The 27,989-nt window shown below is 40.0% G+C and overlaps 1 long non-coding RNA gene across 1 annotated transcript; it reads left to right on the forward strand.

Moving 5' to 3' along the window:
- The first annotated feature begins 346 nt into the window (after positions 1–346).
- LOC140704481 (uncharacterized) lies at positions 347–27,987 on the forward strand. The gene is made up of 2 exons (XR_012083693.2): positions 347–6,749; positions 27,695–27,987. It is a non-coding gene; the product is annotated as an uncharacterized LOC140704481 (long non-coding RNA).
- The last annotated feature ends 2 nt before the right edge of the window (positions 27,988–27,989 follow it).

Consider the following 27,989-nt stretch of genomic DNA (forward strand, 5'->3'; position numbering starts at 1 on the left):
AGCTGAAGGCATCAAAAGCAGGCGACCGTGGTGACACCACAGCACAAGGCCCCTCGCTACCACAAAAGAGGCAGCAGCTTAGCAAAGTCAACGGAGAGGCTCTTGGGCAGCTGCTGATAGAAGGCATATTTCTTTTGGATGGTGCCCCAATCTGCTTCCTCCTCCCTCCCTCCCTCCCTCCTGTGGGTCAATGTGGATCCAAGACGAGCGGATGGCAAAACAGCAAACGTACGCACACACGCACACACTCCCACAAAACACCCCGCCCTCAGCTTTTCTGTGTTATTTCCATGTTGGCTCCAAATGAACGAGTACAATATAGCCAGATCCACGGCCGTGCCAATACTACATCTGCTCTCTAAAACCTCCAGCAAATAAGAATTACTGTGGGCTTGTTTAACCAATGCTTACAATATACACACTTTTCATTTTTTTAAAATTTTTCTTTTCTTTTTTTGGTCACTGCTTCTCTCTGCACGCTGGTGGCAAAGGTTTGAGAGATAATGGAGAATGATACCCATCAGGCGCTTGCTGTTTTTTCGTCTTCTTCACTTCTACCCACCCCCATCTCCCGGGTGCTGTGATGCAGGGCAGAGGCAGTAGCAAGCTAGCCTCATCTGCTGGCAAGTGAATCAGAGATATAAAATTTATTTCATTGTCCTGGGCTTCTGCGCGGGGGGGGGGGAGTTTGGCTCTGTGGTGTATGTGCATATGTGTGTGATTTTTGTTGTTGCTATTGTAGTCTTATGTTGAGTTTTCTCTTATTCAGCTGGCTGTTAAATAATTCATACACCTCATGAATGTAGCAATTTTGGAGGTCCCTTTCTTTCTTTCTTTCTTTCTTTCTTTCTTCCTTCCTTCCTTCCTTCCTTCCTTCCTTCCTTCCTTCCTTCCTTCCTTCCTTCCTTCCTTCCTTCCTTCCTTCCTTCCTTCCTTCCTTCCTTCCTTCCTTCCTTCCTTCCTTCCTTCCTTCCTTCCTTCCTTCCTTCCTTCCTTCCTCATTTTGCTTCCTTGTGAAGTCAAGTCCTGTATTTTTTTAAAAAATACAACAGGACAATAAGAGTATTTTGTTTGGCTTGAAATAAGTATTTAATAGTTTTCTTCACAAATGTAGATTGGTCTGTCTGTTTTTATGTCCATGCAAAAACACATGCATTTATCCGCACACAGAAGCGCATGTACAGATGAATACACACACACCTTTCTTGAAGGAGAAGTTTTGCAGCAGCACACAACATGCTAGACTCGGAAAATGTAATAGAAGATCTGGAAGATCTTTTGCGTTAAGCATCTTCCACAGCAAGGTGAGTTAACAAGAAAAACAACATGATAATTAATATAATCAATAACCCTTTCTTCCCACTTTTCAAAATAAGAGGTAACTGAACACACATTTTAGTCCATTTCCTCCTGAGACAACTGAGTCTTTGAATCTTTTCTGTGTCGTTTGAGCTAAATCTCAATGTTCCTACTTCCTAAAAGCCAGAGGAATCAAATGTACATATTCTTTTCAGTGAAGGTTTTATGTTCATATGTTAGAATGGTCATTGAAGGAAAAGAGTATTTAGACATCTTTCTTTACAACAACAGTTCTAAAACCAGCAGAGTTAGAGTGTGGAACTCAGCTCATTTTTTATATGGAGTTTGATTCAAACCCAGATCCACAGGACTTCACCATCTTGCTCCAGAAGGTTGAGGGACCCTCTTGAATGGTGCATGATGGGTTGAAAGACTTCTAGAGCAGGATAGGAGAATTTGGAGAGTTAGGTAGTTCTAACATATATATAAATACAATAAATCAATCAATAAATACTTGGTAAAATCCATAGGTTGGGTTTGCAGATGTGTTACACACGTGGAAAAGCCCTTATGCACGTGAAAAAAAAACAAGTAAGAAAATAGAGCACCTCCACAATAACATGCCACATCCTTAGCAACCAGCTAGTTCCCCAAACCAAACTTGAATTAAAAACAACAACAACTGAAGAACAGCAGGAAAGGGACTGACTTGCTAGGAAAGTCCACTTTCCATGTTCTAATCCTAAACCCATATCTCCCACTGGCTAACAGGATGGACAATGTTCTGTTCAATATTTGTATGCACAGAGCTCCAGTTGTGAAAACTGTTCTAGGGGTTTGATGAGGTGTTGGTTGCATGTGGCTGAAGGCCTGCTCACATGACCCAATTGCAGAGCCATGACTGCTCCTACAGTTGCCATTGTGTGCACATAGATATTGAACAGTATACAGTACTGGCTGTAATGCTATGAAGTGCTAGATAGCTTAGTGGCTTAGGTATCTGGTTGCAGAGCCAGAGGTTGAGAGTTCAATTCTCCGCTGTGCCTCCTACACAGGGGCTGGACTCAAATGATCCATAGGGTCACTTCCAGCTCTGCTGGGTTTTGAAATTGGCTGAAATTCTACAAGTATTCCTATTCAAGGATAACTTGGAAAAATGAGATGCATAACGTAAGCTATGGTTCCTGTGGTAGAACCAATAATAAGCCAATTTCTTTCTATGCATCACATAATAAATAAAGGATATACTATTTATTTTTTAACCTAGTTTAATGTAGAGGAAGACTATGGAAAATAAGATCTGGACAGACTGTTCATCCATCTATCCTAGTATTGTTGACTCTGATAGGTTTCTTGGATTTCAGCCTTTCATATCACCTGGTGCTTTTCACTACATCTGCTAAGGATGGATATTGGAATTTATTGCATGCAAAGCAACTGCTCTCTTAGTGAATTATTGCCCCCTTTCAATGATCCCTTTCATTCATACAAAAATTGGTGCCTTTGTATTACAAAATCTACCTTGTTGCACTTTCATATATGTCTCAGGGCTCATGGAACATAAGAGCGAAGGGCAGATTCTGCTTTTCATCAGCTCCCCAGATATTTTGGAAGTGGGTTGAAGTTGTCATTCTTGGCCATGATGACTGGTCTGATGGGAGATGAGGTTCAGAACATCTGAGGAACATCAGATTGGAGAAGGATACCAAATGGCCTATTTCTTTTTCTTCTTCCATTAGCCTATAAGTGATCTATTAAACAGGTGAAAGAATCTGGGACAGTTGGGGTGAAGTAGGACTTAGAACTTACTTTCTCATTCTTGTCATGAAGCAAAGGATGGTGGACCCCAAACTGTGGAAATCCCGAATCTGTATCTGAGCAGTGAGGGATTAGTTGTGGGTTTTACACAAATTAATGCTCAATCTAAAGAAGACAGAAATTCTCTTTATCAACCAAAAAGTCAAGAAAACCTTTTTGGATAGGGTTGTACTTGCTTTGAAGGGCCAGATTCACAGAATGGTGAGTTTTTGGACTCAGCACTGCTCCTGAAAAGCAAGGCACTGTGATCATGAGTATTTTATCCTGGGGCACCAGTGGCACCTCCTTCCTAGGGAAGGTATATTTAGCCACAGTGATCCACGTCCAAACTACATCTCGGTGAGACTGCCACAAGATACTACGTGTGGAACGGCACTGAAAAGTATTCAGAAACTACATATAATACAAGAGACAACAGCAAACCTGTGTGATGTGCACGTTAGGTATTTTGTAACCCTGTTCTTGAACCAACTGCACTCATTTTCAGTTTGCTTTCAAGCTCAAATCAAGGTTTTGATCTATAAAGCCCCAACAACTTAGGACTAGGATATTTGAGAGACCATCTCTTCCTATGTGCAGCTATGTGCAGTTTGAGACCCTTTACAGATCACAGTACCTTGAGAAGCTAAGTTTATGGGCACATGAGACAGGGCATGCTTTGTAGCAATATCCTGATTATGGAATTTCCTTGCAAGGGAACTTCAGCCAACTCTATCAGTGTTGAATAGAGATGGGCACAAAGCCAAAAACAAGCCAGGAAATTTGTTGAAAATCGTTGTTCGTTGATACGGGTCAGTTCAGTTTATCCAAACCGGAGAACCCAAATTTTCCAGAACCAACAGACTTTTATGCAATTTAATGACGTTCCTGGTTTGTTTCCCCTCCCCCACAACCTGCCCCCTTCCCACTGTCCTCATTCCCTACCTACCTTGTCCTCCTGCTGCCACTGTCACCTTGAGAAACAGCGGCCCGGCTTCCCTTCTGGGTCTGCTTTCTCTGCACATGTGCCTGCCTCTCAGCTGATGCTGGTGGCAGGACACATTAGGGAGGCTACGGGGGCAGGAGTAAGGGGGAGGGACAGGCTGTGAGGGTGGAGAAGCAGCAGGATTTTAAATTATTTTTTAATGATAGCCACTATGCTGTCTAAAAAAAAAACTTAAACAAACCAGTGAACTGATTCATGGTTTGTTCAGGAAAAATTCCCAAGTCATGGTTCACGGTTTGTGGACTTCCACAAACCACCATTTTGCTGATTTGTGGCCCATCTTTACCACTGAATTTTCAATAGCTACAATGATACTGTTTTGTTGTTGTTTTTTGAAAATCTCTGAGATTGGTTGTTAAAACTATTTCTCCAGGCAAATGGTTTTGTTCTACTTTTAAATGTTTTGTTCTACTTTTAAATGTTTTTAACATGTTTTTGAAAGCCTTTGGTTTTTTTAAGATTTTAAAATCTATTCTTAATAAATTTAATTTACTGTAAACTACTTTGGGAGCCATAATGGGCAGAAAGGTTATAAACAAATATTTAAAATACCTCCCTAGCTACCTCCCTATATACAATAGACTGGGGGACCCTTTGCTTTGTGCAAATATGGACTTGTTTGTGCACATAACCCTAAATTATGGTTTACTGTTACTGTACATTCAAACAACCATTGTTTAAGCCTGGGTTCTCTCTGTCTCTCTATCCAGGCAAACAGCATTGTGCAATATGAGAAGTGGTTTGTACTAAATACTGAATTTTCTTGGAAGGCAGTATTTTTTCAGTGGGGGATTGAGGGGTACAATGTTAACATGAATCCATAATATTCATCTTCATTTTACTTTGGCAACAACACAGCAACTACAGCAACATAAACCCAACAGGAATAACAGCAATATATAAATAAACCTTCTGGGATCTGCCAACATGATATGTTCATGCACATTGCAGCAGAAATTCTTGGTTTTCTTTTCTGAACAGGTTGCGACAGCAATGCCTCCTCGTTGGCAATGCAGATGGGTGTGTTGTATGTCACGGAAATGCTGACAGACCTTCACTGTTACGGCACGAACAGCACCAGTAAAATAGCAGTGGAACAGATGCTGCCATCACTGCCCCTGGTGGGGGAAAGACGAGGAAACAGAAGGGCATTAGAGTTGGTGGATGGCAAATTAATCCTTTTGTACTAGCAGCTGCAACTTGCGAGATGTTAGCATTCACGCACCGGCTCTTCCAGTGCCCCAAGCCGTGGTAGAGATGGTTGGAAGGGAAGAGATAATGAAAGGTCACCAGTTTTCAATGGAATAATAATGATGGTGAGATGGGGGTGGAGGGGGGAAGGATTCATGGACATATTTTGTGAATGGGACCTCCCCTCCTTCCCCAAAGCAGACCTGGCTCAGCTGGGCTTCTTCACATAGTCTTTGGTTTTGTCAAGTAGATTTGGTTGCTTTATAGTATGAAAACCAAGCATACTTTTGGATTTTGAGTTGCCTTTCCTTGTTTTAAACTCTCTGGCAACCCACGGTCTAAATCTTGTCCATGTGCAATGAAATCTCTGACAAAAAAAGGGGGGGGGGAAGGGAAGGAAAGGAAACGGGTCTCCTTGTTCATTTCAAGGGAGAAACAAACAGGCCATTCCAATGTTTCCCAAGAATATGGTTATGTTGGCAATGGATCAGTAAAACCGCAATCTTGTCTTCTGGGTTCAAACAATTAGACTCTTAGTGCAATGCAGCTGATTACAAATGAAGCCTGCATGGATGATGTGTATCAAGGTTCTTGCGGGCTATCTTTTTCTATCTGGTTCTTACAATTCTAATAAGAAAACATGAAGGCAGCTATTTTAACCCTAGGCTACATAAACAAAGTGGGCATCCAATGATTCTTAAAAGTCTGAATAAGAGCTGCCGCTGCCGGCCCCACCACCCTCCCCGCCACTGCTTTCCTTCAACACGAGACACTGCCAAGAAAAGGAGTAGTTGCTTTAAAACATTTGCAAATGGAAACGTACCAACAGCTGGTCTCAATCCAACTTAGCTATTGTAGGGATATTTAAAAAGGCAGGGCAGAGAGTTTAAAAACTGCTGCCAAACTCTCTGGGGGGCTAGGGAAACTTTTGACTAGATTGGGATTGGAAAGGGAAAAAGTTGTTTTTTTAGTATCTTCCAAAGATCGGCAGCGCAAATCGCCTAGGCAGGCCAAGGCTTGCTTGGCATCCTGGACAGACCCATCTTACTTGATCTCAGGCTTTGATGGTGTTTCACCCTCTAATGAAAGAAACTGGGATGAGTTCTTGGGGAAATCAAGCCAGCTGAGAGCCACGGAGGGTGGCAGCAGCATGGTTGCAACCACAAAAGAAAATATATGCAAGGAACAACGACGACAACAACAACAACAATGAATAACCATCTCTGCAACCCTGAGTTGTTGGTAGGACTCTCAGCTCCCTTTCCCCCCCAAATCAGCCAACTGAGAACTGAGCATGCTCGGTAGCTGCAGAACATAGAATGTTCATTGGAAAAGGGAAAGCCTCCCCCCCAAAAAAAGGGGGTGGAAAAGAGAAGACAGCGAACGGAATGGCCTGCTGGAGAAAAGTGAAGCTGGATGGACTGCACCCTGCATAGAAGCCTTGTCTATTTAGGAGGTGAGCATGCAGTGGGATGTTTTGTTATGGGTCTCCTTTAAAAAAAAATACAGCATGTTAAAAAATGAAGTTGATGGATTGCCTATGTTTATTTTTACTTTTCCCCACAATTAAAACAAAAAAACAGATTATAGTACAATTGCCAGCCAATTCGTAGCAATGTTAAGAGCAAGACAAATGCATTAACGTAGGGTGTTATCACAAAAGATTTTGTATTAGTGGCCAAAGTGCTGTTTTGAAGATGTTGGAGTAGTTAGACGAATACAGACTTTTGCTGAGAGTATTGTCTTCAGAGAGAGAGAAAAAAACTTTTTTTGGCTAACCAGTTACCCAAAATGAATTCTGATTTGGAGGGAACTCCCCTTGTCCCCCTTTTCAAATCTTTAAAACTATATATTCAGTTCTAAACATTGCTCAAGCAGTGAAGCAAAACATTATGAAGTAAAGTAAAATCTTGTGCTTTTCGTCAGGTTATCTCTTTTTATGACAGGTAGGTCTGCTTCCAGAATGGTTGAAACCTTTGATAAAGGACTACTTATGCTTTCAATAATTAGCAAATATTATTGTATAAAAAGTAACTGTCACTGATCTGCTAAAACTAACAGGAAGAGAGTTTGTTTGTTTGGTGTAAATTTAATCTTGAACATTTGAATCTTGTGGTCCTGTGGAACTCTGTCCATGTGGAAATGGTTCCTTCTTTTTCACAGGCACCTGAAATGGCCAAAGTTCTAGGAAAACCCAATATCTTCTTGTAGGTTTGGTTGTTACTTCCTTGCTTTGTAAATCTTAGAAAAATCCTTTAAAAAACAAACTAACTAAAGTTCACATATAGTATAATGCTGTGCATAGTTGTGAAAAAGCATAGCAATGTGATCTGAAAACATCATAGGATTGCCACTAGTGTCTTCTTTCTGATTTACTAAAATCAAATTATTCCATCATATGATATATGGGGGGAATGTGCTGAAAGGCAATCATGACCCCAAAGTTTAGAGGTATCTTCCTGCCTTCAAATTAACATATCAAATTGTTTTGATATGTTTGTTTATTATATGTATACAAAGGATAAACCTGTCAAATACTATATTGGTAGAGACACGGAAGATGCTTAGAATTTAAGTCTACCGTTGTTCAGCTATGAAACCTCAGTCACATTCATTTACTGAATGCTTTCAGACTGTATATTTTTATATCTCCATGGCTGCAGCAGTTCACACCATCAGTAGAATCCTAATTCAAGAAGGTGGACGTCCACAAATTGGTGCTGCCATAATGTGCCATAAGCACAGTGAGAATGACGAATTCTTTTGGCCAATAACTCCAGCCCCCATACTCAGCCACAGAAGGTACATCAAATCACAAAACATACAATACAGCCCTATATAGAATGGTCTCAAGAAATTAAGCCCTTGTAAATATTTACCTGTTTTGCAGAAAGGTACATGGGGGAAATTAAATTTTCTACACATGTTGGTCATTTTATGTAAATGTAGCACAAGTAAAAAAAGAAAAATCTAAATATTAGCACCCACCCCACCCCTGAGGCAACATGGTATGGAAAATCTTGAATTCTTTAGGAATACTTCATTGGTGCCCTGGCAATAAATTGGTGTTTTTCGGAGAAATCCTTGTAAAGGGAGTGTTCCAGGAGATTCCTCTGCTAATGCTTTAAAAAAAAAACCTTCATGAACCTAGGAGGAGAATCACAATATCATTTGTTTCTAATGGTGCAATGTTTTGGAACCATGGCTGCAATAATTCCCAGGGGTGTGCTTTTTAAAAAACATTAAGCAGCACAAGAAAATTGTCAAGCAATTTATTCAAAAGTTATCTCATATTTTTGATCTTTCCAGAACAGGTTGCGACTGCAATGCAGGTGGCATAAGCAGATCTTGGAAAGCTACTGTTTAAAGTAATATTTTCATTTGAATTATTTTTAATCCACTTTTCTCCTTTAAAAGGACCCAAGGTGACTTACAACAATTAAAAGACAGTATTTAAGCTAATAAGACTGCAAACACAATACTAAAAAGATCAATAAATATAATACCAAAAAATCGCAATATTTTGATGCAGTAAGGTACAACAAACCATTTAAAACCCTCCACTAAGCAGCCATTCAAGGAAGACTTCCCTGAAGAGAAAGGTCTTTGCTTGTGGAAGTACAGTAAAGATGGGACCAGTCTAGCCTCCTGTGGGAGGGAGTTCCAGAGTCTGGGAACAGCATCAGAGAAGGCCTTCACCTGTGTCCCCACCAAATGCACCTGTGAAGGTGACAGGATGAAGAGGAAGGCTCTCCTGATGATAACACTTGTGTAGGCTCATAAAGGGAGATGCGGTCTTTGAGATAGCTTGGGTCCAAACCATTCAGGACTTTATAGTTTAGACCCATCACAAGTAATCAGTTATTGTTCCAAGGTCTTTCAGGTAAGGTAAAGGTAAAGGTTCCCCTTGACAAATGTCCGACTCTAGGGAGCGATGCTCATCCTCGTTTCCAAGCCATAGAGCCAGTGTTTGTCTGTAGACAGTTTCTGTGGTCATGTGGCCAGCACGACTAGACACAGAACACAGTCACCTTCCCACCAAGGTGGTACCTATTTATCTACTCACATTTTTTACATGCTTTCAAACTAGTAGGTTGGCAGGAGCTGGGACAAGAGACAGGAGCTCACTCTGTCATGTGGATTCGAACTGCTGATCTTTCAACCTTGCAGCCCAGAGGATCTGCAGTTGAACCCGCACCTCCACCACGTCCCATGCACCACCACATCTCTTTCAGGTAGCTGGGTGCTATTGCAGTTACAATCAATTTTTCATTTCTCCAATATAGTCAATAGTTAATATTTTAGTTAAGTTTAGAAGACTGCTAAAAACTGTTGGTCTGTGGTAGAAAACACAGTGTCCTCCTGCTGCTCCCTTGTCATAATCTTAACACTCATGACAAAACCTGAGGCATGAGGGACAGCGCAAGCCAGCACTGGAATCGCATGATTTCTTCTCCTTTGCCACTTTAATAAGTCAAACCTCTGCCACTACTAGAGCAGGCAAAAAGTTAGTTGCACTGTAAACATAGTGAAATTTATCTCTAATTAAGTTACACATCACAACCCAGTATAGTTATATGTAGAGATGGGGATAAACTGCCAAAATGGTGGGTTGTCATGGTTCGTGGGTCAAGGTTGACGACCTACAACCCCGAAATTTTCCAAGAATTTCTGACGAACCACAAATCGTTTGTTAGTCTTTTTTAGACAGTCTGTCTGGTGACGGTCGCAGTGGTGGTGACAGGACAAGTTAGGGAGGCAATGGGGGGCAATGGGAAGGGAGCAGTGGGCAAGCTGTGGGGGCAGAGAGCACGGTCCATAAGCAGAGACAGCAAACTAGGCTGCTAGAACAGCCATTCTAGCAGACTAGCTTGCTCTTTGCACTCAGGCCCAACGAAGAGACGAATGAAAAAGGTAAATATTCGTCACTTCGTATTCGTCAGGGCCTCCAGAATTGGTGGATACAGTGATGAATATTATATGAATCAGAGATTTATGACAAATATTACAATTCTTTTTTTATTCATCCCCATGTCTAGTTGTGTTAGTGTGAAAAAGAATTGCAAATCCACTAAAATAAACTATTTTGAAGTTCTCTGTGTGAGATACATGTTAAGCTCAGTGCTCATGGAAACAATTCCTAGAGTTACAGGTGAATATAATCTAAGGCACTTTGGGTGTTCTTAAAAATTGAACTTTTAAATCTATACATTTAAATTCTATTAAGATTGTATAAAAAGATCCCCTGGGCAGAGCGCCTTTGCCCATGTGGAATGGAACAGATAGAAACAACTGAACATGTCCTGTTGTGGTGTACATATTACAAGGAAGTACGTGAAGAACTTGTTTTCCCTTTGATTGGCCGATTTCCCGGCTGTACAGGGCAACAATGTATGCATGTGCTGCTGTCTGACTCCAATCCCATGCTTACACACAGGGTTGCCAAATTTCTTACTGCTGCAATGGGCATTAGAAAAAGTGGATGAGCCTCTGTAGTTAGAGCATGGTTTGCTACACATTTTGGAATTGCTTTAGGAGAGATATTTTGATGCTGTTGTCGTTCACCTCAGAATCGATTATTGCTTTGCACTCAATCCCAATATTTTTGTATACTTCTGTATATTTATATATTTTGATGTTATATTTGTGGCTGGTCTTTGGACCATAATAAAGTTTAATCTATTAAAATTAGAGTTATCACCTGATTAAAGGAATCTTAAACTATTATGCACGTATTTTTATTTGATTAATTGATCAAGTTTGAAAATCTTTGCAATAGCAGAAAATCTAACGGAGACTCATACTTTTGTTTTGCTTTCAAAATAATGCACATGCATGATAAGAGGTGTCTCATGAAGGAGAGACATTCCTCTCTCTCTGTATGTGTGTGTGTGTGTGTGTGTGTGTGTGTGCATGCATGCAGTTGTTAAAAGTATTAAACATTTTCAAAGATGTTAAAAATCAGTTGCCAAATTACTGAAGGCAATATTTTAAGTGTCTTTGTAAATGTTAATCCGATTAACAGTAATGGTCTTACTTCTAGGACTTACTTCTAGGGAAATTTTACAGGATTGTGGCCTAAGTGATTAAAAGTTACAGCTTTGATTAAAATATTAATAATTCAATTAACAGTTTCCAAGAAGCTCTAAAGAATGGACAAGAACATTTTAAAACAAAAAGCAGATTTTTCCAGGAAAATAATTTCCTCTTTATCAAGGGCCATTTTTAAATAGGTTATGCAGGTGTGTATGTGTGTGCATGCAGTGTGTGTGTGTGTGTGTGTGTGTGTGTGTGTGTGTGTGTGTGTGTGTGTGTGTTTAAAGAAGCACTCAGGTTTTCTGTTGCTCTCTAGCTTATGTTGCATTACATATATTCTTCTGCTGCTTCTAAATCTCCAGGAAATTGTGGAGCTAAAGGATGTTTTATAGCTAAATATAATTATTGATGAAGTCTGTGACCAATGCACTACTGAGTGAAACAGGAATTACTCCAATGGCCTTCGTTATTAACAGTACAGCTTATATATTGCTGGCTTTTCTGAATGAATGAAAGTCAAGCATGGAGGCTCCTCTGCCCCAATTCAAAGATAAATGATGATGTTTGTGGATCCATTTTTATTTCAACTTGACATTTATGTCAAACTTTTGTAAAAGGCCCATTAATTATTTTAAAAGATGAGAAAGGCAGAGGGAAATGTAAAAGTGCACCAAATTAGCCTGAGAAATAGTGATCTCTATATTTTTCCCTGTCCCTGTTTCCTACCCTGGTAAGATATTTGTATTTAAAAGATGTTCACAAAGAATGGCACATTGCCCACTGGTTTGGCACCTCCCGCTTTTTCTCTCTCATTCTCTCCCTCCCTCCCTCCCCGCCACTTCTTTAACAATCATATGGCTTGATTCTGTTTTCCAGATCTTTTCGGAGAGCTGCTATTTGAAATAAAAATGTTTGTATCCATTTCCCTATTAATGGCCTCTCATTGTCATACAACCTGCTGCAGTTAAACTGGCAAAACAGATGCAACAATGAAAATTCAAAGTGATGGACACTCAGCTTTCCGTGTAAAAGCTGCTAACAATTTAGAGAACTGGAGTGGCTTTTGGAGCTCCAGATATGAGAATGGAAAGTGCCAATGAAAAGCAAAAAGAAAAGATGGCTGTTTGTCAATGGGGGAAAAAACTGTGCTGGGAATACTACCCAGCCTAGGCCCACATTTTTTCCCCTTTGGAGCCTAGCCTTCGTCTATTGAGAGTCGTTTTTAATAGAAATGGACCCAACCACTTTTCTTCTGCGGTTTCTGACCTTACTGGCATTTTGAGTTGAATTTAAAAATGGGTGTGCCTGCCTTGTAGAGGTTGGTATGTGGGGTGGCCTCTGCTAAAGAAGAGGTATTTCATTTTTCATTAGGCCAGTGGTTGGTAATAATAATAAGAAGCAATATCTTTAAAAACTGTTTTGGAGGCTGACATTTTCTCTTGGAAGCCATTTCCAGGTTTCTAAATTGTCTCTAGAAGGTGCTCTGCATCTTTAGAAAAGCAAGAGTTGAACTAGAAGACTGTGAGTGTCTTGTTTCCTTTTGCTAGCTCAAAGGCTCAAATACTCTTTTCTAGTTACACTCTCCTAACACAAATGGAGTAACTTTTTCATTTTGACATTTTCTTAAAGAATTATTTTAAGAAATTAATTTTGATGGTATCTCTTGCATACTGAGTTGTGTGGCTCAGCATGCAACTGATTATGTCTATGGGGACATCCTAACTTGAGTCAATTTGCCTCCAAAAAGTATGTTATTTACTTAGGAGTACAAGAGGATTTGGGCCAAAGAGTCAAGCATGTTATCTAGATTACATCAATTATTGCTATCACTGCCTTGAATGATGAGCCCTCTTTTTTCTTTCTCACTTGCTTTTGTCTTGCTCTACTCCTTTACTTGTTCAGCTTGTACTAGCTTCAAATGAGTCCAGAGCCCTCACTGTCCCCCTTGGTGACTCCCATTATTTGTATTTCTTCCTAGTGCTTTTTGCCTTTTCCATCCCTCTCTTCCTCCTCCTCATTGAACTTTATCTTTCTCCACATAGCTGCTCAATACTACATTAAGCAACAGGATTCCAGCTATTATGCTGGCAAACATGGATAATTATGCTTAATTGGTTTATAAGTCCAGAAGCTTGGGATTTGGCTATGTAAAGCTTGGACTTAAGGACTTCCTGCTGTGTCTTTAGATTGAGAAACTCCCAAATGAAAATAAATATACGTATTTTTTCATGAAAACCTGATTTTATTCTGTTATGCTGACACCAGAGGATTTCTTCATTTTGTTGTATTGATTGAAGCTGCTTCTCCAATTTGAGAAGAAGAAAGCTCAACGGGACCTTCTTTAAATGGGGATAAAACATATAATTGGAGATATTTGTTTCTATGGATTTGTTGCAACAACTGGAATTAGAAATGTGTCCTTAAAGCAAAAATCTCAGAACAGGAATGACTACTCTGACATGGAATCAGAAGAATTAAGTAAACTATGCAAGCTACTGGTAAGAAGAAAATGGAATGCCTCCACTTTGCTGGAATATTGCCATGTTCAGAAAATCCCTGACAGTCTTAAGAATTATATATATATATAAAACACACACACACACATAGATAATGAAAATTTGTATACAAAGGAAATGCTAGTCTCAACAAATGTTCCTGAGATCTCGTGATACTTATTTTGGAGACCTTGGTCAGCTGATAATTCAAAAAGACCTTTGAGGACAAGGTTAGTATAAATAAATAAAATCTCAGTATAAATAAAATCTCAAAACTAGAGAATATCAGAAAGAATTTTATGTGATTGGATGTGCATAGCATAGCATGATAATACTAATACAAGTGTGTGTGTGTGTGTGTGTGTGTGTGTGTGTGCGCGTGCGCGCGTGCGTGCGTGCGTGTGTGCGTGTGTGTGCGTGTGTGTGCATGCAAAGTACAGCTCCAACACCATGGAATGAGCAACCCAAACCTTGGCATCCATGCTAAAGGGACTGTGGGTGCCTGCAGAAGATCAGCCTCTTGGTCAGGGCTTCATGAATGTACAAATTGTCCCAAGTGTTGTTGGTTCAAAGCTGCCTCCCTCTTATGAAAGGTGGACTCCAAGAACACGTGGAGCCCCAAGTAATGGTAACCATTGTTCTTGATGCTTACGCCTAGCTTCAAAAATCAGGAGAGGCTGTCTCTGCACTTTTATTGTATTGTATGGGCTAATGTAATATTCCTGCTTCCCTTGTATGATCTGAGATGGTTCTCAGAATTGGCAGCATAGTCCCAGAGCTCTCTACTTTAAAACATAAGGCTCCTTATTCAGTCTTTTGTGTCCTGGAAGGTCCCATTCTTCCATGCAATCTCTCCCAATTATTTCACAAATATTCTCTACTAGAAAAAAAGCAAAGCAAAAAAGCAAAGTGTGCTGCTTATATACCGCCCCATGGTGCTTAATGAACTCTTTGGGTCGTTTCCAGAATTTATTTATACAGACTACACATTAATCTTCCAGTGAGCTGGGTATTCAGTTTACCAAACTTGGAAGGATGGAAGGCCGAGTCAACCTTCAGCCAGAGACCTGATCCTGTTGGAATGAAACTCAGGTTGAGAGCAGAATCCCGACTGCAGTACTGCAGTTTAACGACTATGACATGAGGCTTAATTAAATGGTATGCATAGAGTTTTATTTGCAGTCTGTTGTATACCATATGTATCAACACATCCTATTTGAAATATTTCTTATCTCATCTAGGTGTGAGGGGAAATTATAGTTGGTTGACATTTCTAAACAAAAAAATACACCTAATTCTCCCTTATTCATTCATTCATTCATTCATTCATTCATTCATTCATTTAACTTATATGCCGCCCACTCTACCCAAAGGTCTCTGGGCGGCTTACAACTATTAAAATTCAATTAAAATTCAATAAAAAATAAAGTTATTTTTATTATTATTCCCAAATTATTCCCAGATGAAAACAGTCCTCTGGATTTTAAAAGGCAGTTCTTGCCTCAGCATTTTCATACATTAGGGGAAAGTGCATAGAGAAGTACACATTAGAGAAAATGTTAACGTTGTGCACAAAATGCATATGTGTGTGGGGGGGGAACGTACAGGAAAATAAGGGTGATTTTCCCGAGGGCTTTAAAAAATAAATAAATCTGAGATTGTTGGGGAAACATGACCCGATGGATTGGTGACTGAATACCTGCCTTTCTGACAGAGACTGGGTGCAGCTTCATTCTCCCAGTTGCCTCTCACATCACATTCATCTAAGCTTTCTCAGTATCTGCCATATAGATATCTATTCCAAAGGTCTGAGCAGTTAAAAGGTTGTTGTTGGTGGTGAGTTTTTTTTTTCCCCATTTCATTTTTAAATTGTAGTCTGAAAGTACTATGATCATCTCTGCACCAACAGCAGTTAGGTCAATTCTGAGTCCTATTTGAATGGTGGCTCAGATCTGAAAAACATACAAGTGGATAAATACAGCATCTGAATGGGAAGGCAGCCCCTATTGTCGGCTCCTCCTTGTGCTGGAAGAGGCAACTCTCCGTTCCTGTGTGCTCAAAGGAGCTGAGCCTCTGTTGTGCACAATACAGAGACATCATTACTAATATAAAACACTGCTGGGGAGAAGGGACGCCTGGGCGGGCCAAGATGGCAGATGGCTTTTAGTGGCCTGCTGCTTTCTGTTCTTCTACCTTTTAGCATGCGTGCAATTTAAAGCCCTTGGTTACTATGTGGTTTTTTTTTTTTTAACCTTTGCTGTCCATTGGCCCTAGTGGGAGCTTTTGTTGTCAATGAACAAATGCAGAGAATTTTTAGCGAGAGGCCATGGCCAACTGCGTGAAGCTTTGCTTTCCTGACAGCAGCAGTATAGAGAAGGGCTAATCAAGGAAGAATCAGACATTTGAAGAGGAATTTACAGATAATATCCACTCTAGCTTCACCTTGAGATGCTGGTATTTTAATAATATAGCTGTTTAGATGTTACACTGGGGCACAAATGGAAGAATTAGGATTTCTATTCATGACTTGTACAGAAGGCTTGCTGCTGAACGCCAATTATCTCAATTGATTTCAGAAATTAAGTTGATTTGGCCTGGTTAATCCTTGTGGGGATTCTATGAGGGATTTCCAGGGAGGGCTAGCAAAGAATCTTGCTGGTACAGTGGGGTCTCTACTTAAGAACGTCCCTACTTAAGAACAATCCAACTTAAGAACAGCTCCATTTGCTAAATTTTGCTTCTACTTGAGAACACAAATCCAAGATAAGAACAGGAAAAAAAAAACCTTTCCTGCTCTTTTTTTAACCTTAGGTCATCTTAGGTTAAAAAAAAATTCTCCGCCTAGTGGTAGAGTATGTATTAACCAGCTTTGCATTAGTTCTTATGGGAACTAATGCTTCAATGTATGAACGCACCTCTACATAACAAAAAAACAGCCAGAACGGATTAATTGGTTTTCAGTCCATTCCTATGGGAAATTTTGCTTCAACTTAAGAACGTTTCAACTTAAGAACACCATTCCAAAACGGATTAAGTTCTTAAGTAGAGGTTTCACTGTACTCCAGATTGCCCCTGCCAGTCAGAGCTGGTAATATTGGGCCTGATGAATCACAGGTCTGGCTCAGTATTAGATACTTTGTTCTATTTCTGAGGTTCCAGGTCCAGTCCTCGGCATCTCCAGTTTGGGCTGGAACACACTCCTATCTGAATCAGGGATGCTGCCAGTCAGTGTAGACTATGCTAAGCTAGAGGAAGCAAATATTTGACTCATCTGAGATGGGAAGAATTACTTCTTCAGACTGCAACAGTCCATAATCGCTCAGCTGTATGGCCACTGGTTTACATGTTTGGTTTACACATTTGCAAAAGACTGGAAAACCTTGGCCTGCCGGCCTTTCCTCATATTTGACCAAGGCAACTGAAGTTGATGGGATCTGGACTCCAGCAACATCTGGAAGACTAAAAGTTTTTTAGCTCTGGTGTAAATTATGTCAAAAAAGCAGAACCCAGAAACATTACTATTTTGGAATTCAAGCTTCACAAATCCTCTGGAAGAAGCCATGATGGATGGGGAATTCTACAAGTGGTAATCTATCCATCCGTCAAACCAACAAGCTCCCTGAAGCCCCCCCCCCGAACCTTTTCACATTCTGTTCATTATAAAGCCGCTTTCTAAATCACCAACTGTACAGGCTTCTTACATGCTATTCTTACATACAGCAAACTTCCTGCTATCATGCCGTCATGATAAAAAAGGAATTCAGTAGCATCTAGCAAAAACATCCCCTCAAGGCTGGCTCTATCTATAGATAGAGGGAGACACAGTTGCCTCAGGCAGCAGATTTTTGGTACTAAGGAAAGGCACAACATATTTGATTATTCATTAATCATCATATTTTTTTAAAAATGAGACATCCAGTGTGGTGTAGTGGATAGAGTGATATACTAGGACTCAGAAGACTTGAGTTTGAATCCTTACTCAGCTATGAATCTGTGGCGTGATGAAACGCACTCCTTAAATCTCCCACTTACCTTGAAAGCTCTATTAGGATTGCTATAAGTCGATTCTGATGTGGCGGCATCTAACACACAATTTTGTAGCAGAAGTAGACAGACATCTTGCTGAGATATTCTACTTCAGGTAGTAAAACAACTTGAGTCCAGTTTATCTGTCTAAGTATGTGGGGCATGCTAGCCCTTCTCCCTTCATCATCACTTTCCACATGTGAAAGCAACCAGCTGATGGGAGGGAGGGAGGCTGCTTTATTCTCCATGTGAGACAGAATTCCAATTTTCATGGACACTGGCTTATGCGCAGAAACCCACTAAGTGGAGCAACCTCCAACTTGTCAGATGGTTGGTTTTACAAATAAAAATCAGCCATGGAAAGGGGAAGGGCTAGCATGCTTCTCTGAACACGGGCGAGGCCCAGACACTTAGACAACAGTGGCTTGGGTTGGTCTTGGCTTGGGTTTGTCGCTCCAGTCCGGCGTTCAAGCACTTGTTCAAGCCCAAGACAGACTGGATTTCTCTCACTGAACAAGTTGAACATCAAAACCATTTATAGCTTTTTGTCTAAAGTTGATCAGTTGCTTATCTTTAACATACCGCAAAAACCTCTTTAGTATTTGTGAAGATTCACAAGTTTAAAATAAAAACAATCATAACATCACTGTTTCATTTTATTTTTAAGTAAAGTTGGTTCGGCCCCCGAACACAGTTCAAATTTTTCATGTGGCCCCCCCTATAGAAATTAATTGCCCACCCCTGCTCAGTCTGGCCATGAGAGCTGAAATCAAGCCCACCTGAAACGTTCTGTCAGTTATATGATCCCCGCTTTCTCAGCCTAGCTGCTTATACAGGATGTGTACTTAGCACCACCTTTAATATCATTGTCACCTTTCATATGGAATACTCATATATTTACATTTGCCTGCCTCCATCCCCAAGCCCGGGCCTCTTTGTAATGAAAATCTATGCAGCATTCACACAAGCATAGAAGCTTGCCATCTGATTTCCATTGTGTTTTGGCGCAAACTTTGATCTTCTAACTCACAGATGCAAGAGTATGTTGATATTTTTTGGCTCATTTGATCTCATCCATGCATCTGGAATGAAGTCTAGGTCTCATATACATTCTTGAGACCAGGTTCGGCATTGATAAAATACAGTTTGGGACTGTTAAGCCTCTTACATTTTTTTATCAGATTCCATGCATCCAGGACACAAATTTATAGCAAGGGTTGCTATTATTATTAATTTTTTCCCCTACTAGGGATTATAGCTGAGCAAGAAGCATGAATTTGATAATGGATTTTCAGCTCTATTTTTCTGAGGTTGTTTTTATTTGAGTTTATGGATCACACAGTAGCTATAAAAAGTCATATTATATTTTCAAGGTCTGTTTCATTATTTATGATCTGCATGTGAAAATGTTGAGCTAGGTGGGGAGGGCTGAACATGACTGAAAGATACTGGGCGATGGGGGGAGGTTAAAGCATCTGAAGGAACTATAAAGGGTATCCAGACAGGGAAAATGCGCAGCTCCAGGAAGATGAATGCGAGGAAGTTTGTATTTTTCAAGACATGGTTAAAGATGACAATTTCTCCCCCTGTGTATTCTTTGTTTCTTTGCTTTGTTTCACATTATTTGGTAAACCTTTCTCCCTCCCCATCTGTGTATTTAAAGCTATCCAAGATTCACTGACCAAAGGATGCTGATCGATAAATCCTAAAAAAGAGAGATCTGCTCCCAAGAGCCAGCATAGTTGGGCAACCATGATGGTCCATGACCCACAGAATAGAAATGGGAAAATCAACAAGCTTTCCAGATATTACCACATTTGTCATTTGAAAATCTTGCCTTCTTTCTGTATTAAAGGTGAAGAAATTTATAAAATCTGGCCAATTCATCAAAAAAGAAACTGAAAGGAAAAGCTCCCCAGTTTTTGCCAGTCTGTTTCAACAGAGAGTGACAAATATCACTGCCAAATTACCCTCACATCCAGATTCAGCAGGAAGAGTCAATGGAGGTTGATTCTTTAGAACGAGTGGAACACTGACCCCCACCCCCACTCCCACCCCCGTCAGCTCAGGCAATGTTCAGCCAACTCCTATCTGCTTGCCTCTTTGTTAACTATTCTATGGTGGAACATTGTCTATTATCTTTGATTTAGTCAATTTGTCATTTTTCTGTGTATAAATCTTAGTAGGTAAGTCCCCTTTTACAAGGCTTAAAGACATAGGGATGCCCACCCTACAAGGACAGAAGGGTCTTCATAAGGAGATGTTTCTTTTAGGGGTGCACAACGTGCAAATTGTTGTATTCCTTTCATTTTGGTTCATGGGGGCGCTGTACCATTTTCATTTTTAATTTTTTTTCACTGATCCCCTTTTGTTTTCACACAAAAGGGAAAGCCTTTTTTGCTTTCTTATCCATGTTTCCTTGCTCTCCAAAAGCCCTAAGTATCCTTAAGAACAACTATAAAAAAGCAGAGGCAAAGCAACAGAGAATCAATCTACTCCAAAAGGAATCAACAGTACACAAGAAATTAATCCAAAAATGCACCAAAATACAACCTTTAGCAGAATAAATACACTATAAATGTACCAAAGAACAATCTGTAATAATCAATCAAACAAGTAAAGCACATCTTATGCACACACAAGGAAAAATAGCATGAACAAAACAAAACAAATCAGGCAGCTACAAAAATAATCCAATAAATGAAAGGACCTCACATTAGTCTAAAATATTAGCTGAAATATTATTGGGTGGTGGAAATTTCTGACTAAACGCAATCCACCTGGAGTAGGAATTGGCAATGCCACTTCAGTATCTTTGCTAAGAACACCCCATGACCAGAAACAAAAGGCTAAAAAATATGACACTGGAAGATGGGCCCCTCAGGTCGAAAGGCGTCGAACATGCTACTGAGGAAGAGCGGAGGACAAGTACAAGTATTTCCAGAGCTAACGAAGTGGTTGGGCTAAAGCCGAAAGGACGCTCAGCTGTGGACGTGCCTGTAAATGAAAGGAAAGTCCAATGCTGCAAAGAAAAAGACTGCATAGGAACCTGGAATGTAAGATCTATGAACGTTGGGAAGCTGGAGGTGGTCAAACAGGAGATGGCAAGAATAAACATCGACATCCTGGGCATCAGTGAACTAAAATGGACAGAAATGGGCGAATTCAACTCAGATGATTATTTATATCTACTATTGTAGGAAAGAATCCCATAGAAGGAATGGAGCAGCCCTCATAGTCAACAAAAGAGTGGGAAAAGTAGTAATGGGATATAATCTCAAAAATGATATAATGATTTCAATATGAATTCAAGTTTATGCACCAACCACCAATGCTGAGGAGACTGAAATTGAACAATTTTATGAAGATTTACAACACCTTCTAGAACTGACACCAAAGAAAGATGTTCTTCACATTCTAGGGGATTGGAATGCTAAAGTAGGGAGTCAAGAGATAAAGGGAACAACAAGGAAGTTTGGCCTTGGAATTCAAAATGAAGCAGGGCAAAGGCTAACAGAGTTTTGTCAAGAGAACAAGCTGGTCATCACAAACACAAGAGGTGCCTCTATACATGGAAATCACCAGATGGGCAATACCGAAAACAGATTGATTATATTCTCTGCAGCCAAAGATGGAGACGCTCCATACAGTCAGCAAAAACAAAACCCAGAGCTGATTGTGGCTCGGATCATCAGCTTCTCATAGCAAAATTCAAGCTTAAACTGAAGAGTAGGAAAAACCACTGGGCTAGTCAGGTATAATCTAAACCAAATCCATTATGAATACACAGTGGAAGTGAAGAACATTTTAAGGAACTAGATTTGGTGGACAGAGTGCCTGAAGAACTATGGATGGAGGCTCCTAACATTGTACAGGAGGCAGCAACAAAAACCATCCCAAAGAAAAGGAAATGCAAGAAAGCAAAGTGGCTGTCCAACGAGGCCTTAGAAATAGCAGAGAAGAGAAGGGAAACAAAATGCAAGGGGGATAGGAAAACTTACAGAAAATTGAATGCAGACTTCCAAAGAATAGCAAGGAGAGACAAGAGGGCCATCTTAAATGAACAATGCAAAGAAATAGAGGAAAATAACAGAAAAGGAAAAACCAGAGATCTGTTCAGGAAAATTGGAGATATCAGAGGAATCTTTTGTGCAAAGATGGACATGATAAAGGACAAAAATGGAAGGGACCTAACAGAAGCAGAAGACATCAAGAAGAGGTAGCAAGAATACGCAGAGGAATTATACCAGAAAAATTTGGATATCCCGGACAACCCAGATAATGTGGTTGCTGACCTTGAGCCAGACATCCTGGAGAGTGAAGACAAGTGGGACTTAGAATATTTTATTTATTTATTTATTTATTTATTTATTTAATTTATACCCCGCCTATCTGGTCAGTGAGGACCATTCTAGGCGGCTAACAACAATAAAATACAATAACAATATAAATAAGCAATTCAAATTAGTAAAGGTTGGCTAAAAACAAGGCCAGTGGAGGTGATGGCATTCCAGTTGAACTATTTAAAATCTTAAAGATGTTGCTGTTAAGGTGCTACATTCAATATGCCAGCAAGTTTGGAAAACTCAACAGTGGCCAGAGGACTGGAAAAGATCAGTCTTCATCCCAATCCCAAAGAAGGGCAGTGCCAAAGAATGCTCCAACTACCGTACAATTGCACTCATTTCACACGCTAGCAAGGTTATGCTCAAAATCCTACAAGGTAGGCTTCAACAGTATGTGGACCGAGAACTCCCAGAAGTACAAGCTGGATTCCGTAGGGGCAGAGGAACTAGAGACCAACTTGCTAATATGCGCTGGATTATGGAGAAAACCAGAGAGTTCTAGAAAAACATCTACTTCTGCTTCATTGACTATGCAAAAGCCTTTGACTGTGTGGACCACAACAAACTATGGCAAGTCCTTAAAGAAATGGGAGTGCCTGACCACCTTATCTATCTCCTGAGAAATCTATACGTGGGACAGGAAGCAACAGTTAGAACTAGATATGGAACAATTGATTGGTTCAAAATTGGGAAAGGAGTACGACAGGGCTGTATATTCCCCCGGTTTATTTAACTGATATGCAGAATACATAATGTGAAAGGCTGGACTGGAGGAATCCCAAACCAGAATTAAGACTGCAGGAAGAAATATCAACAACCTCCGATATGCAGATGATACCACTCTGATGACAGAAAGTGAGGAGGAATTAAAGAACCTTGTAATGAGGGTGAAAGAGGAGAGTGCAAAAAACGGTCTGAAGCTTGACATCCCATCACCTCCTGGAAAATAGAAGGGGAAGATATGGAGGCGGTGACAGATTTTACTTTCTTGGGCTCCATGATCACTGCAGATGGAGACAGCAGCCATGAAATTAAAAGACACCTGATTCTTGGGAGGAAAGCAATGACAAACCTTGACAGCATCTTAAAAAGCAGAGGCATCACCTTGCTGACAAAGGTCCGCATAGTCAAAGCTATGGTTTTTCCTGTAGTGATGTATGGATGTGAGAGCTGGACCATAAAGAAAGCTGACTGCTGAAAAATTGATGCCTTTGAATTGTGGTGCTGGAGGAGGCTCTTGAGAGTCCCCTGGACTGCAAGGAGAACAAGCCTATCGATTCTAAAGGAAATCAAACCTGAGTGCTCACTGGAAGGACAGATCCTGAAGCTGAGTCTCCAATACTTTGGTCATCTCATGAGAAGAGAACACTCCTTGGAAAAGACCTTATGTTGGGAAAGTGTGAGGGTAAGAGGAGAAGGGGACGACAGAGGATGAGATCGTTGGACAGTGTCATCGAAGTGACCAACATGAATTTGACCGAACTCTGGGAGGCAGTGGAAGAGAGGAGGGCCTGGCGTGCTCTGGTCCATGGGGTCACGAAGAGTCGGACACGACTAAATGATTGAACGACCAACAACAGTGGAGAAAGAGAGAATACTTTTTGCCTAGAGTTTTTAATAACAAAAAAGTTCTTCCTTTTCACACTGTGCGTAGGAAGAATATATTGTGCCCAAGGCAAAGCATTTACACACAAAAGAGGGTTGAAGACAGAGAGAAGGACTGAATTTCACAGTACTTTACAAGACTGCCTGTTGAAGAAAACTTGGCTCCTTATTACACAAATTCAAGGTATACTTAAGCTTAATTTGACTTTTAACAGCAATCCCTCTCTGCTTTTAAAAATTTCCATGTGCCAGTGCTGGTGTTTCAGACATGTCTGTCTCAGGAAGATTTCTAAGACATTTGAGAGTCAAAAGTTGAGGAAATGAAAATTTCACTTGACTTCAAAAGGAACACAGCAGTAAATATTGAAGAGTTGCATATATTTGAGAAGCCTTACCAATGGCCTTCAAAAAGTCCTGGTGTTCAAACTGTGCTGAAGAAAAAACAGAAAATGGTGGCAGGTAAATACTTTGGTGTGAAAAAAATAAGAATATGGGTAGGATTGCCCTCATATTAATGGAGAGGGGCAGGAGAAAAAGCAGTCTGGTATTATAGGGGGCAAACATGTATTTCAGTTCATAAAGGTCAGTATCTGGTAGTTCAGGGTGGGCATGGGGAACTTGTGACCCTTTGCTTTTCTAGTGGCTCTAAAATACAAAAGATAGCTTCAGAGAATTTTAATATCCCAGGACACTCAGTTATTGATCTCAAAGTGGTTATTGTTAAAAAAGAAGAGAGAAGAGAATTAGAAAGGGAGATTTGAAAGGAAGACAGCTGAAGTACGCTATAGCCATAAATTCCAGTATGCACCTAAAGGCTTAAATAAAAACTTAGCAAGCTAGTTTTATATATTGTCTTATGTACAGACAAAAAGTTATTCATCCTTGTCAAGGCTCAGGCCTCAGCATCAGAAATTGGCAACCTCCTGAATTAAAATTATTTGCACTTCAAATACAGCCTGCATCTATGGCTGCTTGCATAACCAATGCTTACAAGTTCATTATCAGTGTTAATAATGCTATTGCCATTTTGCAAGTTCAAATCTTTATTTGATCCCTGTTGCCAAAGACACAAATACTCTGAGGAAGTACATTGCAATCCATGACAGCTCTTACAGAAATAAATATATAGCAAAGTTCCACAATGCTTTGGTTATGATTACTTTTCAAAAGACTTTAGGATTAAGAGTGGCATAAAAATCCCTACCAGAGTGCCTCTAAAATGCCTGAAAAAGCCCTTTTAAATGAACCTTAAAAATGACTTTAAAAGTAACTGCAAAATATTACTCCTTATACTAAAAGGATGACTTTGTTCCCGCTTGTTATATTGCTTTTGAAATGTAACATTTTTATAACCTCATCAGCTCCAAAATCAAGTCATTACAGCTAATTATACTGCCAGTTACTTGTTACTTCCAAGCTCTGGGTCTTAATTAGGGAAAGTGAACCTGTGCCACACCACCCCCCATTACAGGACTACAATGTCCATTAATCCCACACATCATGAACAATGAAGATGCATGAGATCTGCAATCCAACAACAGCTGTAACACCACAGTTATGAAATCTTAATCTTGATGGACCATTGACTTGATCCAGCAGGGCTCTAATATTAGCCAAGTAGACTTAATGTTATTTCCACTTTGGATCAAAGTACTGGGACCACTGAAAGGAAAAAAACAAATCTTTCCCGTCACCTTGGCTAAGAGGCCAGCTGCCTTTGACATTTTAAGCATCTTTAAAGATCTCAAGTTACAAGTATAGAACTATACTCCTCCTGGTGTTTGTGTAAGGTTTGTGCATATCTCAGTTGTATGCCAGGTTGTGCACCTGACTGCACAACTGAGATACACCCTGTCACCTCATCAATTAGCTACAAATAGCTAAGTTATACAAATAGGCAACTTGCACAAATCTTAGGCAAAGACTGATATGATTCCTGCCAACATTGCTAAAGTAGGTAGACAAACAGATACTGTGAGGGTAGTTAACATTTTACAAAAAATTACCTAAATAAATTTTCTGAGTCTGAGTCTTGAAATAGTCTAGACCAATGGTTCCTAACCTTGGGTCCCCACATGTTCTTGGAGTAAAACTCCCAGAAGCCTTCATTATTAGCTTTGCTGGCCAGGATTTATGGGAATTGTAGTCAAAGAACATCTGGTAATCCAAGGTTAGGAACCACTGGTCCAGACACTTGAACAACAGGTTGTTTTCTTTGGACTTTGCCTTTCCACCATTGAGATCCAGTTGGCAAGTAGGGTGGCCATGGAGCCAACATTCCTTGAAAGATGCTCCATTTAAAGGCCTATCAGGTCTCAGCGTGAACTAGCTGGTTTGTTTTTTTCTTTTTGAAGGGCTGCCTAGTCCAAATCTAGTTTTGAGCTTTTCAGTACACTGCTGGAACACAACTTTACTGAGGAAAACCATTACATTCCAGAATAGTACCTGGCTACAGAAAAAACCAACTTTCTGTGTCAGAATGCTGGCCTGTGGTTTAGCTTTGGCTTAGTTTCATTTCCTTAGAGCCTTCATATTTTACTTATGCCCCATCAAGATATTGTATATACAAGCTGGAACTAACATTTGGATGACTAAGGGGGAGATTTGGCCACTGAAAGGTGGGGCTTTTGCTTTTTTCAACAAAGCAGTGGGACACCCAGAGCAGAGCTCCTTGTAGTGCTGAAATTTGGCCTCCATCTTCTCTAAGAATGAATCTTGAAACAATACCAGCATGTTTATGGTTACATAAACTAGATGTTTGTGCATGCAATAGGCCATGCATTTGGCAATTATCTGAGCTGTGTCCTGGCTGTGATTGTTGGAGGGCAAGTTTTGTACGTTGGTTTCATACAGTGCTGTCTTTGGAATTTGTCAGTTGTTAGAATATACAAATATTCCATATAAGTTCCTTCATTTTTCTCTGGAAAATAGATAAACGGAAATGTTTTTCAATCTGATCAGTTTCTAGATTTTCCACTTTTGCTGTCTTATCCTGTTTTTCTCCAACCATAGTTCCACAGCTATCTCTTTGACTTTAGTTTGAGCACTATTGATGCAATTAGATTTTTCAAATTTTGCAGATTTCTTTTTTTCCTGTGAGACGACGGGCATCCAGTTTGACTTTAAAAAAAAAAAAATCCATATTTGAATCTCTATTTCAATCAATGGATTTTTAAAGAAATGTTCAAGGGCTTGAGGGATTCTCTCCCCCCGCCCCCGTGTCAAATGCCCAATCCTATTTGCTTTTCAAATGCTGCTCTCCCCCCACCTGACCCAAAAAGCTGTGGAAAAATCACAGCTTGGAAAAAATTATTTTTAAGACTACAATTTCCCAGTGCATTTCAGCAAAGTCAAAGGACAAGTCTTTGGCATTCGGTCTGCATTTTGTCTTTAGAGATGAAGAACAATGGTTGATTCTTCATTCTGATAAACAGGACTCGGTATAACATGATACCATCACCTATTGCTGATGCGCAGAGTCTGCAGTCTTCATCATGGAAGTCCAGCTGTTGTTGGCCTTATGGCCACAAGATCTGACTTGATTTTCCAATTTTTCAGGGTCTGCTCACTCCTCTTATTTACTTCTTTCTTGCCTACTGAAAAGTTTTGAAGAACCCAGTAGCGTACATAATCTTGGGACATTATGCAAGCTAATTCTTTATCAGTTCATTTACTGAAGATAGTTCCAAACTGACCTATTGCATTGCTCTTTATCAAAAAATGTGGGCACAGGATCAGAAGAGGTGGTGATTGTGATCCTACACATGAAAGGGACATACACACAACAGAAAGTATTGTTTCACTTTTGGGGGGTTTGTGTGCATATCTAGGGAAAATAGTTACGCACAGAGAAAAAGTGTGTATTACCATATTGACCCTATTTATTTTCACAGCAGGTGCAGGAGGCTATCAATGACCACTGGAAACAAAGACGGCCCGAAATGTGAACTTGCTTTCACCTCTTATTATTCCACAGCAATATCAAAGGTTAATGTGCAAAATAATTTAGGTCACCATGATTTGAAACCAGTAGACCATGGAAGCTTCTTTCAGTGCCAGTCCAGTCTTACAATCAACGTTTCAGAGCATTTGCATAGCTGCGACTAGAGCAATTCCATATTGGATATTACTATTTTTGCAACAGACCACTGCCACAAATAATTAAAAAGAATACTACTTTGCCCAAGA

The sequence above is a fragment of the Pogona vitticeps genome, chromosome 1 (assembly GCF_051106095.1).
Source record: "Pogona vitticeps strain Pit_001003342236 chromosome 1, PviZW2.1, whole genome shotgun sequence".
Taxonomy (NCBI): Eukaryota; Metazoa; Chordata; class Lepidosauria; order Squamata; family Agamidae; genus Pogona; species Pogona vitticeps.